This window comes from Theropithecus gelada, chromosome 12 (assembly GCF_003255815.1).
Source record: "Theropithecus gelada isolate Dixy chromosome 12, Tgel_1.0, whole genome shotgun sequence".
Taxonomy (NCBI): Eukaryota; Metazoa; Chordata; class Mammalia; order Primates; family Cercopithecidae; genus Theropithecus; species Theropithecus gelada.
The window spans coordinates 36,653,616-36,669,227 of NC_037680.1; the positions used below are offsets into that span (position 1 = coordinate 36,653,616).

The 15,612-nt window shown below is 37.7% G+C and overlaps 1 protein-coding gene across 7 annotated transcripts in view; it reads right to left on the bottom strand.

Moving 5' to 3' along the window:
- RBMS1 (RNA binding motif single stranded interacting protein 1) overlaps positions 1–15,612 on the bottom strand; it is a 215,031-nt gene that overhangs the window by 69,087 nt on the left and 130,332 nt on the right. The gene's annotated exons all lie outside the window — the stretch shown is intronic.

Below are 15,612 nucleotides of genomic sequence, written 5' to 3' on the forward strand. Positions count from 1 at the left end.
TTCAAAGGGCTAATTGAGATGTCCTGAATTCTGAGCAGCTGCTTAATTACTGTCATTTACAGAAACTTATCTTAAATATCTGACCCTTTCTCCTCATAGAAAATGGCTTCTGTTAATACTTGGCATAGTATCATTAAACTGGGAGACAAAAATCATCTTCTGAGAAGTATGTGTTTTGAGTATCCAATAATCTGAATCTATGTTCCCATAAAGTTTTAAACATAAATAATCTAAGCAGCTACTCACTAGTGTTCCTTACAGTAACTGAAAGATGTAACACATGTAATGCAAAATAAGAAAAGCTTATTTCTAAAAAGCCATTATATTTATTTGTTAATAATGCCAGTGGACTATTTACAGTATTTAAATGTTCAAACAGTCAAGTCTCCTCTTAAGATTAAGTTAGAATTACAGCAGAAATAGAGCATATTCTAGAGGTCAGACACTCATTCCACCCTGAAGCATCCATATCATCTGCTCACACCAAAGTCCTTAAGAGGCACATATCAAGTTAGCATTTCACAAAGGAAAATCAACAGCCTTTATATATATATATATATATACAAACACACACACACACACACACATAAATGAAAAATGTTAGATTGCCATTACTCCATTACCAGTGGAACTTAGGGTTGTCCAAATGATATGTAAAAAAACAATTATCAGCTGGGCGCGGTGGCTCACGCCTGTAATCCCAGCACTTTGGGAGGCCGAGGTGGGCGGATCATCTGAGGTCAGGAGTTTGAGACTAGCCTGGCTAACATGGTGAAACCCCGTCTCTACTAAAAATACAAAAAAAAAAAAAAAAAAAAAAGGCCTGGTGTGATGGCAGGCGCTTGTAATCCCTGTTACTTGGGAGGCTGAGGCAGGAGAATCATTTGAACCTGGGAAGCAGAGATTGTAGTGAGCCGAGATTGCGCCACTGCACTCCAGCCTGGGCAACAAGAGTGAGACTCTGTCTCAAAAACAAACAAAAGAAAGAAAAAAGAAAAAACAATTATCTCCCATGAACTGGAATAAGGGACCTATGAAGCCACCATGGCATGGAGCTCACGGAAACTTACTGATAAGACAAACTGAGATCCCAGGCAACACCTCCATTACAGACCACATCCAGAAGACCACTGCCAGCTGGGCAAAAACGCTCACTTCAATCAAATGCTACACCCAAGGAGGGGCAACTGCAGAGTTCTCAAAGATTCCTCTTTTCACAGAATCTCAGGCAAACAGAATCAGACTTCTAGTGAATAGTTCTAAAAATAAAGGCAGAGTGTGCATTACTTGTATGTTCAAAGACGGCTGATTTGCATTTCAGAAATTCTCTTGGAAAGTCATAAATTTTTAAAAAATTAAAAACGTGAAGTCTACATTAAAATGACAGACTGATTTTAGTTAGCAATACAGCAGCATTAGGCCACATTTTGCTGTCTTATTGTAGCCAAATTATAGCCATGGCTTTGTCCTGGGTCTGCATACGAAAATGGAACAAGTTCAGTGGGGCCTCCTGTTTCATTATTAAGCCTATCGGATTACTGGTTCTAATTAAGGATCGTGTTACTGGCTACCACACAGTTATTAATGTGCATTATTGCCATTATAGGAAGTTCTGACCTCTGCTGTGAGTCACCTGGAGTAAAATTTAATTATCAACCAGAGAAAATGGGAGTAAAGATGATATAAAATGGCTTCTTGTGAGGCATCTGTGATTGCAAAGTACTATTTTATAGTATTTCCTCTGCCATTAGGAGAATAATTAGAGTGAAGCCCCTTTCTAAAACCTAAAAATAAACCATCCAGAAGGCAAGACCACAATATATTCTATTCTACTTTTGATGTGTTATTAATTTAGCAAATTGCATAATATATTTTTCAAAGTTCAAGAACATGAGCTACAAGAAACTGAATTTACTGAATGAAATTACGCTAACATTTAAAACAGTATCATAGGAATTGCGAATATAGGTTTTAAATAAACATATTTTCCTATCCTACTCTTTGTTGGCCAAATATAACATCTTCAAAAGATATGAATGAGTAAGTTATTTTTCACTGGTGTGCAAGATTAAAGATAGGAAAAGTAATTAGGAATCTGAACAACTTGTCATTAGGAAAGCAGCTGTTACCTTTTAAATGGACATTTTCTTTCTTTTAACCTGAAAGTTATATTTTTTAAAAGTCAAGATGAAATCCGTAAAACAACCCACTTTTGATATTTTAATTATAAAACTAACGATGTCACGCAGTCCTCACAACGGCCAGTAAAGAAGGCAAAAGAGGTAACTTGTAAGCAGCAATAAGGAGGAACAGCGGGTATTACTAACAAAGACAGTGGCTTATTCCTCTAGAAGTTTTAACCAAGATTAAGCACTTACCTTTCTGAGATACTTTCTGTGAAGCCACACCTAAAGGCAGAAGATGGACAGATATATTTTTGCATTCCACTCCCTATCTATGATGTTTTGCCTGCCCTGATGAACACTTCATTTTTCTTTTGTTTTTGTTGTTGTTGTTATTTCTAGAAGTTGTTTCATTCTTAACGAACACTTTAGTCTACGACTCTAACAGTATATGAAAACACCAATGGTTTCTATGAAGGTGCAAATTATTCAAAGGGAGGTCAAATTTTAATTTTCAGGAGTCAAGTGCATGGAAATGGTAAAACATTTACAACTGTGTCATTTTGCAACTATTTACTGAGTGCCTACTAAGTGTTAGCATTCAGTTCAGACACTAGAGAGAACAGAGAAGAAAACTCATTATTACAGTACAGGTGGCTATTAGGTACCATGAACTATGGAGGGCTCTGCTGGTTGGGCTTCATATCATCCCACCATTTAGCACATGCTGGACACATAGTAGATGCTCGAATAAAAGCTTATTAAACTGGACCTGGTATACAATAACTCCCCAGACTAAAAAAGGGATGTATCATCTTTAACTCAAAATATAATGATAAAGATATATTAATAGACATTTCTAGCTATGAGTGTCTATGCGTTTGGTGGTCTACATGATAGGATACATACATCTATGTACATCTATATACATCTATGTATCTCCTACAAATAAGCTTAGAACGTTACTATTTTATGCCTGTTTTACAAAAAAGGACACCAAGTCTCAGGCAAATTTGCCCGAGGTTATATGGTAATTTCAGAAGAAATGAAACTGGAAACTCTTTTTCTTCCTATTGTGAACCCCGCAATGCTAAGTAGAGTAACTCGGAGGGCACTCGAGACCAGTAGACAGAAAAATAAGACAACAGCCCAGAAAAAAGGGCTACACCGAACATTTTCATACCAGAAATGATCAGTTTATAGACAGCAGCTGAAAATAAGGGTGAGGGAGGAAAGGGTGAGTTACTAACATTTCAAGGCAGGAAGTTAAGCCTATAAGGGGAGGGGCCACTGTGGAGTTCTTTAAGTGGGACCTGAAACCGCCCACACCTGATGAAAGTGAGGAGACCTGAAGTAGAGATTAGAAATTCATATTCCATGTAACAGCATTTCTATTTTAAAGATAAAGAAACGGAAACTCAAATATTCAGTGCATTCTTAAAGACTGGCTTGTAAGCAACCCTCGCTGGTAACTGGTAGGTCCAACGTCCGAAGTCAGGTCGTCTGTTTCTAAACTGACTCCAAGTCATATGCTTTGTCTTTTACTTATTCTTTGAGAAGACAGCTCACGTAAATCATATCCCTTAAAATCCCATTGAAAAACATCAGAGAAGTTCCCCATAGGAGAGCAGAATGGGGATAATATTCAGTTTTCCAGTGCTTGTTCTGATTGGCTAGAGTCTGTTTTCTAATTGTTAAATATTTTGACGATCACTCCAGAAGTGGGTGGTGAGTAGTGGGAACAATCTTTCCTTATAACGCTAGATTTAAAACTTGAAGAAGGTTGGACACCACCGTCACAGTCCAGGCTATGCAAAGTATGGTGTCAAAACTGGTATTACAAGCAGACAATGGCTGTTCAGAGTGAAGGAGCGTTAGTAACTTCACTTTCCATTTCCCAGAACCCGGCCTAGTAGGCACTCGCAATAATATTTGTTGAATTACTTGATAAACAAATTTTCCCCAAATCTTGGAAGCCTTCTCCAGTCTTTAGGGTGTTCTCAACCACTAAATTTCTCCCAGGTATGCCCCTTCTTAAAAAAACTTTTAGCTAGAGTTTTGGCTCTCGACCTCTTTTGTTCTGGGTCTTTACAGTTATCAGAGATGGGCTGCAATATTATTGACCGTGGGCATATACTCTTTAACATGAATATGCCAGTTCATAAGTGATGCTAAAAGTATTTAACTACTCCTATGACACAAACACTAAGCAAAGTGGGCAGCAGTTCACGGGGTCTCCTGATGCTGCATGGGGCCCTGGGGCAGCCAGGGCATTCTTTCAGAAGAGTGGCCTGCTTTCCTATCTTTCTAAGAGGGGATTTTGTTTATCAAAATGGTATAAAATAAGAATTAGAACATATCCTTAAAATAGTGACAAATCACAGAAAATATCCAAATCTCCTATATATCCATTTAAAAAGTGAATCGAAGTTGATTTGAGTTCTCATGTTGTAAAACTGGGAAAGCTCCCAGCATCCATCCATTCCTCCTGAAGATACATTAACCAATGCAGGAATTGGGTTAGGATGAAGACAGCCAGCAAGCAACAGGTGCTACATATTAATTCTCTCAATTATTAATCCTAAGACTGAATCTTTCCATTGTTTTAAGCCTTCCTAAAACTCTGAAGGCAATGCAATGGAATGGAAAAACTGAAGAACAGAAATTAGCAGTCTTAGACAATAACAAAATCCTCTAAACACTATAGAGTTATGAACAAAATTTCTTAAAGCTACCTTTCAAAATACACCAAAGAAAACCTTATTTTTCATTTGGATTCCTTGATAAATTGAAACGAAATATAATTATTACAAGGAAGTTCTGCTTAAAAAGCAAACTTTGCAAAAGCATGATTATGAAAGAAACTTCATTGTTTCCTTTTCTGGCAGTACTAAGAAAAAAAGACATTTTCCTATCGCCAGTGAAAAAAAGCGGGTATAAAACCACTGTCAGAGTCTTTGAGCTTTAACTTAAATCATGTAAGAAATGAATATCAGAAAAATGAATGACTTTGCACTAAAGGGGGAAAAAATCCACTTTGAGTATTAATGCAGAGGTGGGACTATGGCTTCTTTTTTTTTTTCACTACGGGCTGGCAATTAATTGCTTATAATGCTAAAGCTGTATTCTATTGCTTCTGTAGATGTAATAATTCAAATGGTTTAAAGTTTCAGTGAAAAATTCAACATAACTACTCACAAGGCATGTCAAACCACATAACCACCAAAGCAAATACAACCTTGCCAAAACACAAGATTCTCAAACAAGTTTTAATGTAACAGTTATAAGACCATACTGTTTCTTTAAACACCATCTTAAACCTTACTTTTATCACCTCTTATAGCATCAGTGTGATATCCAGTGATGTAAGAGACAGCCACAATAATGAATTCCATTGATGCCAAGGATCAAGTAAGACTACAGAACTGGAAAATTATTCTAAGTAGAATGGTGGTGAACACAAGGCAGTAGTAGAACTAATCTGTTTTCTCATCGAAGGTCAACAAGTACCGGTATAAACAGCCCTGAATACTATGGGTGAAATCACCTGAAGGTCTACCAATTTCTATCTGTGGAAGGTGTCATTTTGAGAATTACATTTTTACTGATCTCTAACACCATATAAAATATATTATCATGATTCATAACATTTTTAGACTAAGGAATTTTGCTTTTGCTGCACTTCAAGGGCAATATCTCAAATCTAGCCCAATAACGCACCAATAGAAGCCCTGATATCCCTAATCTTCTGTTTGAATAGAATGCTTTATTACTTAGTGCTTTCATATTCATTACTTCAATTTTAATTTAGAGTCCATGATTGAGAAATGAGGCTAAAATAACAACAAATTAAGCACTGTCTATTGCATGGAAAATAGGCAGGGGTGGTATTTCTGAGCTTTGACCATTCTAGAACAGAACAATGGCCCGCACAGTCATTATCTCTAATTTTATTACTGGAAAAAGTTTTCCTAATTGTGATCCAATTAAAGGATGCTATGTATTGCACTTAAAACATAGTGAGAAAGTAAACTATTATATAAATCCACCCCAAGCCAATACTGGACTTTTTTTTTTCCAAAAGAGTACATGCATTTGATCTCCCAAATGCTCCCCAACAAGATATTTTAAAGGTATCTCATTCAAAATATCCTCTTCACCAGAGGAATGAAAAGTTTCTGGTTGCTGTTTTTCATTTTACTTACAATAATAAAAATGACATTTACCCATCTACGCATTCAAACATAAACGCTTGTGTGCAGGTAGGTGTGTATGTGTATTTATGTATGTAGCATGTATACATATTATAGCCTGTCTTGTTCTAGAAAGGACTTAAGGTAGCTTACAAAGAGACATACCCTAGAAGGTGAAGGTAAAAAATCAACAGCAAAGAACACAGGACAAAGGCAAAAATGAGGCAGGAATGAAATGGCTTTCACAGAGGATGAGTGTTTCAAGTGCTTAACTTCTCATTGATGGCTGAGCTTGAAGAGCTTATTTAATGACTATCAACCTGCACTGATCAAATACAGCATAAGACCTAGAGATGAAGCACCTGATTGACAAGAAATCTATCATAAGCAGCTCTTCACCACAAGCATAATTCAATGGTAATTGGTCCTAATGATGAGTCTGGAATACAAGTGATAAGTGTAATGTGAATGATGATAAGAAAATGTATCTCAGTGCATCCTATTGCTTTGAAAATTGGCAATTCATATAAGACATATAAGGTAAAACTCTATAATCTGAAAACTTGATGAATTAGTAAAACTTATTTTTTGACTATACTGGAAGATAGCCCAGTTAATGATTACTTGAGTTTATTAATGTTTTACAGAGGGATATTTAATACCAAAAAATCTGAAACAAGCAAGGTTCCGGGACCTTAGAAAGATGAAGAGAAATCCTTTATTTCTCCTTTTTTGGATCACAGAGCTGAAAGGAATCTGCCAAGAGTTTCAAATAGCTTTCCTCTTGCATGCCCACTCTGATGAGTTACTAGTGGTTGTATTGCATAGGGAAAGATTCCGAGGCCCAGCCAGGCGCAGTAGGAAAGAGTATTCTCATCTATTTATTAGCAATTCTATCAGGAGACAGGAAATGAGGTGGTACATGGCCACTTGCTTGTTTATTTCTGATCTCTGGTTTAATCTGCTGATGTCACCAATGAAGAGCCAGAGGCTAAAAGTATTTGATTATTTACCATTTCTTAATAGATGTATTTATTTGTAGCCTGCCTCATTACAAAAAATGACTTATGTGTCACAGAAATACACAAAACAATAAATAGATGAAAAAATTCCAGGATGATAGGAAGAATGTGTATCATGTGGGAAGATAAAGTTTCTTCTTGTGGCAAATTCTAGAGTCTTCATTTTCACCACAGCCTTTCCCAGCACTGAGTAATCCACATTCACTGCTATTCTCTGCTCATCTCAGAGAGAGAAAGAGAGAGAGAGAGAAAGGAAGGAAGGGAGAGAAATATGTACCCCAGGAATAGGCCATGACTGTGGCTATCAAGATAACAATGCCTCCGTAATTAGGGATTTGGGCTCATACTCAGCCTTCCTTTGTGCCACATAAAGCAGCACTTTATTCTTTCATTCAAAAATATTTGTTGATTTTGCTTATAATAAATAAGCAAAAATAAGCAAATTATACAGTATGTTAGGGGTGGTATTACAACAATAGTACAAGCAAAGCGGGGTGGCCGGGGGTGGAGAGGGGTGGAGATTGAGAATGCCAAGGTGAAGTGGAGGCAGATTACAATTTTTTAAAGGGTGGCTGAGTCGGCTGATGGAGAAGGTGACATGAGCAAGGTCCTGAAGGATATGAAGGAGCAAGTCAGGAGGATCCAGGGGAGGAGCACTGCAGGCAGAGGAGGAAAAACTAGCGTAAGGTATGTGGAAGGCCTGGTGCACTTAAGAAACACCAAGGAGTCCACTATGATTGAAGTGAAGTGGTGGAGGACAGTAAGGGAGAATAAAGTCAGAGAAGTTATAGGGAGAGGAGGCAGACAATACAAGGTCTTGTAGCCATGATAAGACAGCCTGGCAACTCTGTCAGTGTGGCAACAGCACTCCGAGGATCCTGCTGCTGAAGTTTTAAACACTAACAGCGTTACAAGTGGAGAACGGAAGACTGCCTAATCTGCTACAGTCCAAGATCATTTAGGAAGCATCTCCTCATTTCTCCTCAACGTGGTATTAAAATTCTTCTGCCCTGGATATTTGTCAGTGGTGGGACCCATGGAGTGGACCTTGGTCTAGCAGTATCAGAGGTCAGAAAAACCATTACATCTGTGTAATAAGATTGAGGTACAAATGAACAGCCCTGTAAAGAAGTAAAAGCAATTCAGAAAGACCCACAACAGATATATCATTACTGTCTATGCAAGCCAAGGAAAGGCTGGTACTGTTAGACATTGAAAGGAAAGCAGGGGAGAGGAGGAAAGGAAATGAATGAACGACAATGGCATGATGAACTGCTTCCAGAAGGATGTTCCTTCATGCTCAAGGCTGGGAATTTATCAAGAGGTTTATCAGGAACTCAGGTAGAGAACGAAGCAGATGCATACCTCACAGGAGGTTTAAAAGTCAGAACCAATACTTTTAAATTGTGATTTATTAAGCAGGCAAAATACAGGTAATACAAATCTCTGCAGCTGAAACACATATCCAGGCAAGTTGCTGAATGTTTCCTGTCTTCAAATAATTAAAGGCAGGGGCAATTAATTCAACGCCAAAGTAAATTCCAACTAAGAATGGGTATAAGAAAAATTACATTTAAAAAAACTTTCCTGCATAGGATTCCATGGTGTATATGTGCCACATTTTCTTAATCCAATCTGTCACTGATGGACATTTGGATCTACTATGCAGCCATAAAAAAGGATGAGTTTATGTCCTTTGTAGGGACATGGATGCAGCTGGAAACCATCATACTTAGCAAACTATCACAAGAACAGAAAACCAAACACCACATGTTCTCACTCATAGGTGGGAACTGAACAATGAGATCACTTGGACTCAGGAAGGGGAACATCACACACCGGGGCCTATCATGGGGAGGGGGGAGGGGAGAGGGATTGCATTGGGAGTTATACCTGATGTAAATGACGAGTTGATGGGTGCAGCACACCAACATGGCACAAGTATACATATGTAACAAACCTGCACGTTATGCACATGTACCCTACAACTTAAAGTATAATAATAATAAATAAATTTAAAAAAAACACAAAAAACTTTCCTTTCAGCAAAGACGTCAATCAAGCTAAAAGTTGCTAGAAATCATGATTTTGATTATTTGCTGATTTTAATGTTTACTGACAGTCCAGGAAACTGTTGTGTATGCACTAATTTATTTGCAGGGCCATTAAGAGAAGGGACCAGATTCTCCTTTCCAACGGAAATGCCATTAGATATCCAAAATATCAGCACTTCCAAGTGAGCCACTTTGATAATCAAAATAACCATTGCTATACAAACTGAAAAAAGAAGGTGACTAAGCAATGTTCCTTCTGTGATTTTAAGGGTAGTCAAACAGAGAGCATGAGAAACATTTGCTTCTACCTCTTTCCCCAAAAAGTTTGAAGCTGCTGGCACAAATATATGCAACACCACAAGACAAAAAGAGATATAAAGTTCAAGGTAAGTGAAGGAAAAATAAACCCAGGAGTAGTTTTTCCACAAATATATGAACCTGAAAGTGAGATCCTGCAGAGTGCTAATGTTGGATGCAAAGTTGACTCATAACTTCTTAGTAGTGAACATAAGGAAATACAACATTACAAAATTGAGTATTCATTAGAGTAAAACCAGGTCCTGGGCTGAAGTTCCGTTTTTCCCAGCTCTGATGCCGAAAGGAGCGTCTCCCTATGGTTCCTCCTAAAAGCCATACTCTATGTGCAATGCACAAAGGATCAGCTGGGGCCCAAGTATTGGAATTCTACAAGGGCAAATAGCTATGTGGTTAATGCACAAGGCTTTCTGATAATATTGTTGCATCCAGGGATAAATGGCACATTCCTTTGAACAGTGGCTACCAAATTAGGCTCTGAAGAAGTACTTTAGGGGTTCCATCAATTTTCCATATGAATATTTTGTATTTAAAGACTTCTTAGCCTTTAAGTACAAAAACAAATAATAGGAAATGCAGGCAAATACACAGCACAACAAATGTTAACATACTGATGACCACATCTACATTAAAGTGCTTCAAGTGCTGACATTAGACAAATGTGTCTCCTGTTACCTCTTTGTATAAATGAGTCACTGATTAGGAAAGCTGTAACTCTGTGTTGGTATTCTTTTGGAAATTCAAGTCTGCACATGTCCATTCATATAAAATTGTACAAATGACCTACACATCCATCATGCTCAAATGCCAGGCCAAGAGCAGGTACAACTAGTTGGCACACACCCTCACCATGATCTAATAGACGATTGTATAATACTAAAGTGCCTACCATGTTGCATCATGATAAACTGACATCATTGACTGGTACTGATGCTAAGTTTTGGGTGCTTCTGGTCAGACTTCTATATCTATTATGAGGCACGTGAATAGCTATATTACTATGAATTCAATGTTGAGGCAAAAAAATTATTTCTAGTTTCTAATAAGATTAATTCAATGGGGTATCAAGACAAAATGAGTTTGTTAAAAATTAAAATATTAAGAAGTTGCTTATGGATATGCATAAGGATTTTCTAAATGTCATACAACCAAAATGAAATACAGAAATAAATTAGGTATGTTACTGATACTGTTCTGCAACTGTTATCCAGAAGCCCTGATCTCACATTTTTGAGTTTACCAAAAATGTCTCACTGTTCTCCCTGATAAGTTTACAAATGTAAATCTGTACTTATACAGCATATAATTAAAAATACCACTTTTAAATATTTTTGTGTATAGTTTTGTTGAACATTTTTTAAAAACCACACTTGCTGGAGTAGTTCTGTTAAACGTGTCAGGAGATGCTGATTCTGTCAACCCTTGGAGACTGGGTGGGGCCTGTCACCTCCAGCAATGACCAGCCTCATCCGTAAGTGGCAATCCAATATAATCTAATTCAGTGTCAATATAACATAATACTAATATTATCGTTTCCTGTGTTTGCCAAGTTGGGAAGCTTTGTGATGAACAAAGAAACTCCAAATCCTTCATACAATTCTTCATAAATCTTATTTCTTCCAAGAGCTTGTGACAAGACCTGCCCAGTGGAGAGGACAAAATTAAGTTCTTTGGCAAGAAACTAAAGTACAGATATCTCATCCTCATGATTAAGAGCAGAGTTAAGGGTAACATGCACTAGTGAAAAGTCAAGTGGCAAATCAAGATGGGTGGGTATTTCAGGAGACATGGATTCTTTTCCCAAGCCTCCTCCTTTCTAGTTTTGTGACTCCAAAACGGTCATTTAACCTTCCCTGAGCCTCAGCTTTCTCAGTTATAACATAAAAAGACGAAATCAAGCTCTCAACTGGGATTGACCATTAGAATTAGACATTAATGTGACATTAATACATACCAGAAGTGTTCAGAGCACTTGACATTAACCCACTTAGTCCCTACAAGAACCATATGTTGCAGATACTATGATTATCCTGACTTTATAGGTAAGGAAACTGGGGCACAGAGAGGTTGAGAAATTTGCTCAAGCAAGAGGCAGGGCCAGGTGGAAAGCTCTGAGCCTGTGCTCTTTAGTATAAGTGTCTGGTATGCCGCTTCTCCATTAAGTATCTCTCTGTCTTCTGACTCCTGAATCTATGGAAGGACCTGACACGTAAATTCTGATTTTGGTGCGTGCTCCTCGTTAACAGTCACTTGACTAGAAGAGATGTAAAGTTCTGTAATTCAGACTAGAGATGAAAAAAGTTCAATAAACTTTTTAATTAAATAAATGCTCAAATTCTTGTGCCTCAAAACTCAGAGCCAAAATTAAATAAGTATGGCTTTTAAAAGCTAACTGCATGCTGTCAAACTTAAACTAAGGGTAATGGATAGGGGTGGTGGAGGAAAATCTAAGAAACAAAATATCTAGCCAGCTACACAGGGGCATTGAAATAGGCTAAGTATTGGAGCAAAAGCTATGCCTCATATTAAGGGACAGTGAAAACAATTTCACAATTTATGGCCTGGCTTTGAAGGTGAAGATGAAACACTTTGGAAGCCCACTTGGAAAGCATCAGTGCTCCTGTCCAAATGGGCTAGCACGCCCAATTTGTTTCCAGGACCACAAATGAATGTCTCTTTGTTTCATCTTTAAAGAACTAGTCCTTATGCTGTAGGAAAGTGTCCTTTGTAAATCTGGAAATCTAAAGCTGTACATGCAAATGCTGATGCTCAAACACATGCTGATATCCCATGCAGATTCCTTTACTGACATGTGACACTTAACAGAGGCAAGAAGATGCTGTGGCACAAAAAGAAAATGAGGAAGACAAATGGTCCTGGCCCCATAAGCAATTCAGACAAGCATTAAGTCTGGCATGGCCAGGTTAGTAAGTGCATAGACAGCCAAGAGGAGAGGAAGTACACGTGCCCTGGCAGCGCCATAAACTTGGTCAGGATTGTCTGTGCTGTTGAGTCTACTTTCTCGCTAATTCTAGATACCCCATTTATGGAAACTCATCTTCCTTTCCTCCCACTCAGTTCCATGCCTCTCTCACGAAATTTCATCTTAAAAGTCTCCAGTTTGAAGCCAAACAATTCTAATCAAGGGAGCTGTAAGCACTTTATTAAACAAAAAACAACTTTCCAAATAATTTATACACCTAAAACAAAGTATAAACATCTAAGAAAATAATTAAGTACTGGAGACCATTGCTGACCATCCAGGCTATCTCAACTGAGAGTTTCGGATCCACTATAAATAAGCAGTGAGTAATAAACAAACAGATCACCTGTTTCAGTTGACAAACAGAATGTTTAATTACTAGCCTCTCTTCTACATTGAAGATTCACCAGCCTGGAGTTGATGCATTACTTCTTTCATTTAATAGCCACACCAAAAGTACACAAACTCATAAGGCAAACAGGCACTCAATTTGGAGTTTCCCCTGAGAGTAGATGCGAATTTCCACCAGGCAAGAATAAAAACAAACTCTTCCTCCTGATCTCTGTATTTGTTAATGATATCAAATTCCCAGTTTGTTAGACTCAATCAAATCTTATACTCATCTTTGAACCACATTCTTCCTCCACCCTCCCTCTGGACATTCCACCAAGGACAAACTTTGGGGCAGCATGTATCACCTGCCTTCTCAGTGAAGTACAAGTCCTCCTCTGGTGTTAAAGCTCCCCCCCTCCCCGCGCAGTATGGCATCAGTGAATACCAAGCAGGGCAGGCAGGCGAGCTAGTCCTGTCTTCAATGCTGGGGTGGGGCTGCCAAGATCATCCTGAAGATTCATTCAAATGCCAAGCTCTGCCTGATGCCCCCCTTAACAAGCAATCACTCCTTACTCTGTAATTTCAGTAGCACTTTCTATCTCCCACATTCTGATCTACATTATGTGTGAAGTTCATTTTCTACACCTCCTTAAAGGTGGAAAATGTCTCAGTGCAGTATCTATAGAAAAATCACTGGCATAATGCCTGATAAATATTTGTTAAATTACAAAAAAATGGGACTTACCATTCACTTCTCCCCAAAAGTGTCTTCTTATATTTTAATCAGATTTATACTCACAGCAAAATTATAATGCTCTTACACGCCCATTATTTTCTAACGCAGTATTAGGACTTGTAAGACAGTGACCTCTAAAAAATTGTTTATTTTCATATATGCAAAAACCCTCTCAGGCGCCTAGCAAGTGACAAGTTGCATACCTTCTCTAAGCTGTGTAATCTTGGGGAGCTGCACATTAGACAGCTAACCAGGAGCTGAGTTTCATACGACCAGCTATGCTAAAAGGGATTATTTTGTTAGACATCAGGAAAGACAGGTTCCTCCTCTATCCTCCTGCCTTTGAGTTTTTTATTTTATTGGCTATTCAAGTGGACATACGAAAAGGTGCTTTTTCTAATAAAATTTTGTTAAATCTATCATGGCCCAATATCTTTTACGGTCCTGGAGAAATTAGTATTTTGTAGTTTGTGGTGCTGATGAAGAAACAAGGGTGCTGGTGAGGTAAAGAGAAAGTTAATAAAGTAGCATTCAGGGCACACTTGGAGAGGCAGAAAGCACAGTGGTTCAGAGGATGAGCTCTGGAGTCAGACTGTCCATTCATAAGTTCTGGCTCCACCATTATCAGCTATATTATCCTAGGCAGTAAGAAAAAGAAATATCTTTCAGCTTCATTTTGTTCTTCCTCCATGTTATTATGAAGCAGCAAGAAGGCCCTCACCTGACACCAACATCATGCTCTTAGACTTTCCATTCTCCAGAACTATAGACAAATTAACTTCTTTACTTTATAAATTACCTAATCTGTGGTATTCTATTATAGCAGCAGATAAGAGACTAAGACAGAAAATTAGAGATGATAATATTGCTCATAAAACTGTTCTAAGTGTTAAATAATAAAATACTTGGCATAGTCACTGGGAGACAGCAAGCATTAGACAATTTTTGGCTGCTAGCATTACTTAGATGTTTACACATTACACAGGATTTTTTTTTCATATGCATTTATTATGAACTAAAGATGAAGGGAAAGGTTATAAATTTCTGAGATTCAACAGTAACCCAATAAGGAAATTCTACATAAAACCAAGCACAACTGCCAAATAAAGATTTTAGAGGCTTTTATTTCTGATGACAGTACCTTCACCTTCATATAATGGTTAAATATCCCCAAGCTGCTGCTACAGAAATCCAAGGCTCATATAAAGGAACAAGGAAAGGACATAAATACTCTCTTCAATCACAGAGAAGGAAAGGGTGATTTTTATAAAAATTCTTATTGTTATGATAATTACTTTCAGTGCCAGCTCCCCAATTAACTTCTGCTAAGGCTGTTATTAAAATGGATTTGCCAACAGCTTGTGCAGTATTTGGGCATTAGAAAAGAGAATGGCTCTTTATCATGCCTAGGAGTAACAAAACGATACCCTAAAGAAAAAGGTCAACTGACAATAAGGAGGATTGGCTAAATTTCTAAATATCCATGCTTACTGGCAGATTTTATACTGAGGATAACTTAGAAAATAGACATAACTGAGATTTTCTGTCAAAATATCAAATGAATGTATAAAGTAGGTACTTAGTAATAATATTTGAAGTTTCAACAATTCATGATGACATTAAAATTCCCTGACGTGCAGTTATGCTTAATATTGCTACAGCATGCATTTGAATTGTGGATACTCTCAGCAGAGGACAGGAGATCGTGAAGCCAGTGAAGAAGCATAGCCCATTACCTAAGGTCCATATTTCAATAAGGTTTTGTTCTAATCGTGTACACAGCAATTTTCAAGAAGGGATTAAACACTGTCTTAATTTTTGAAAACGAACTGAGTGATAGTTCTAATGATAAA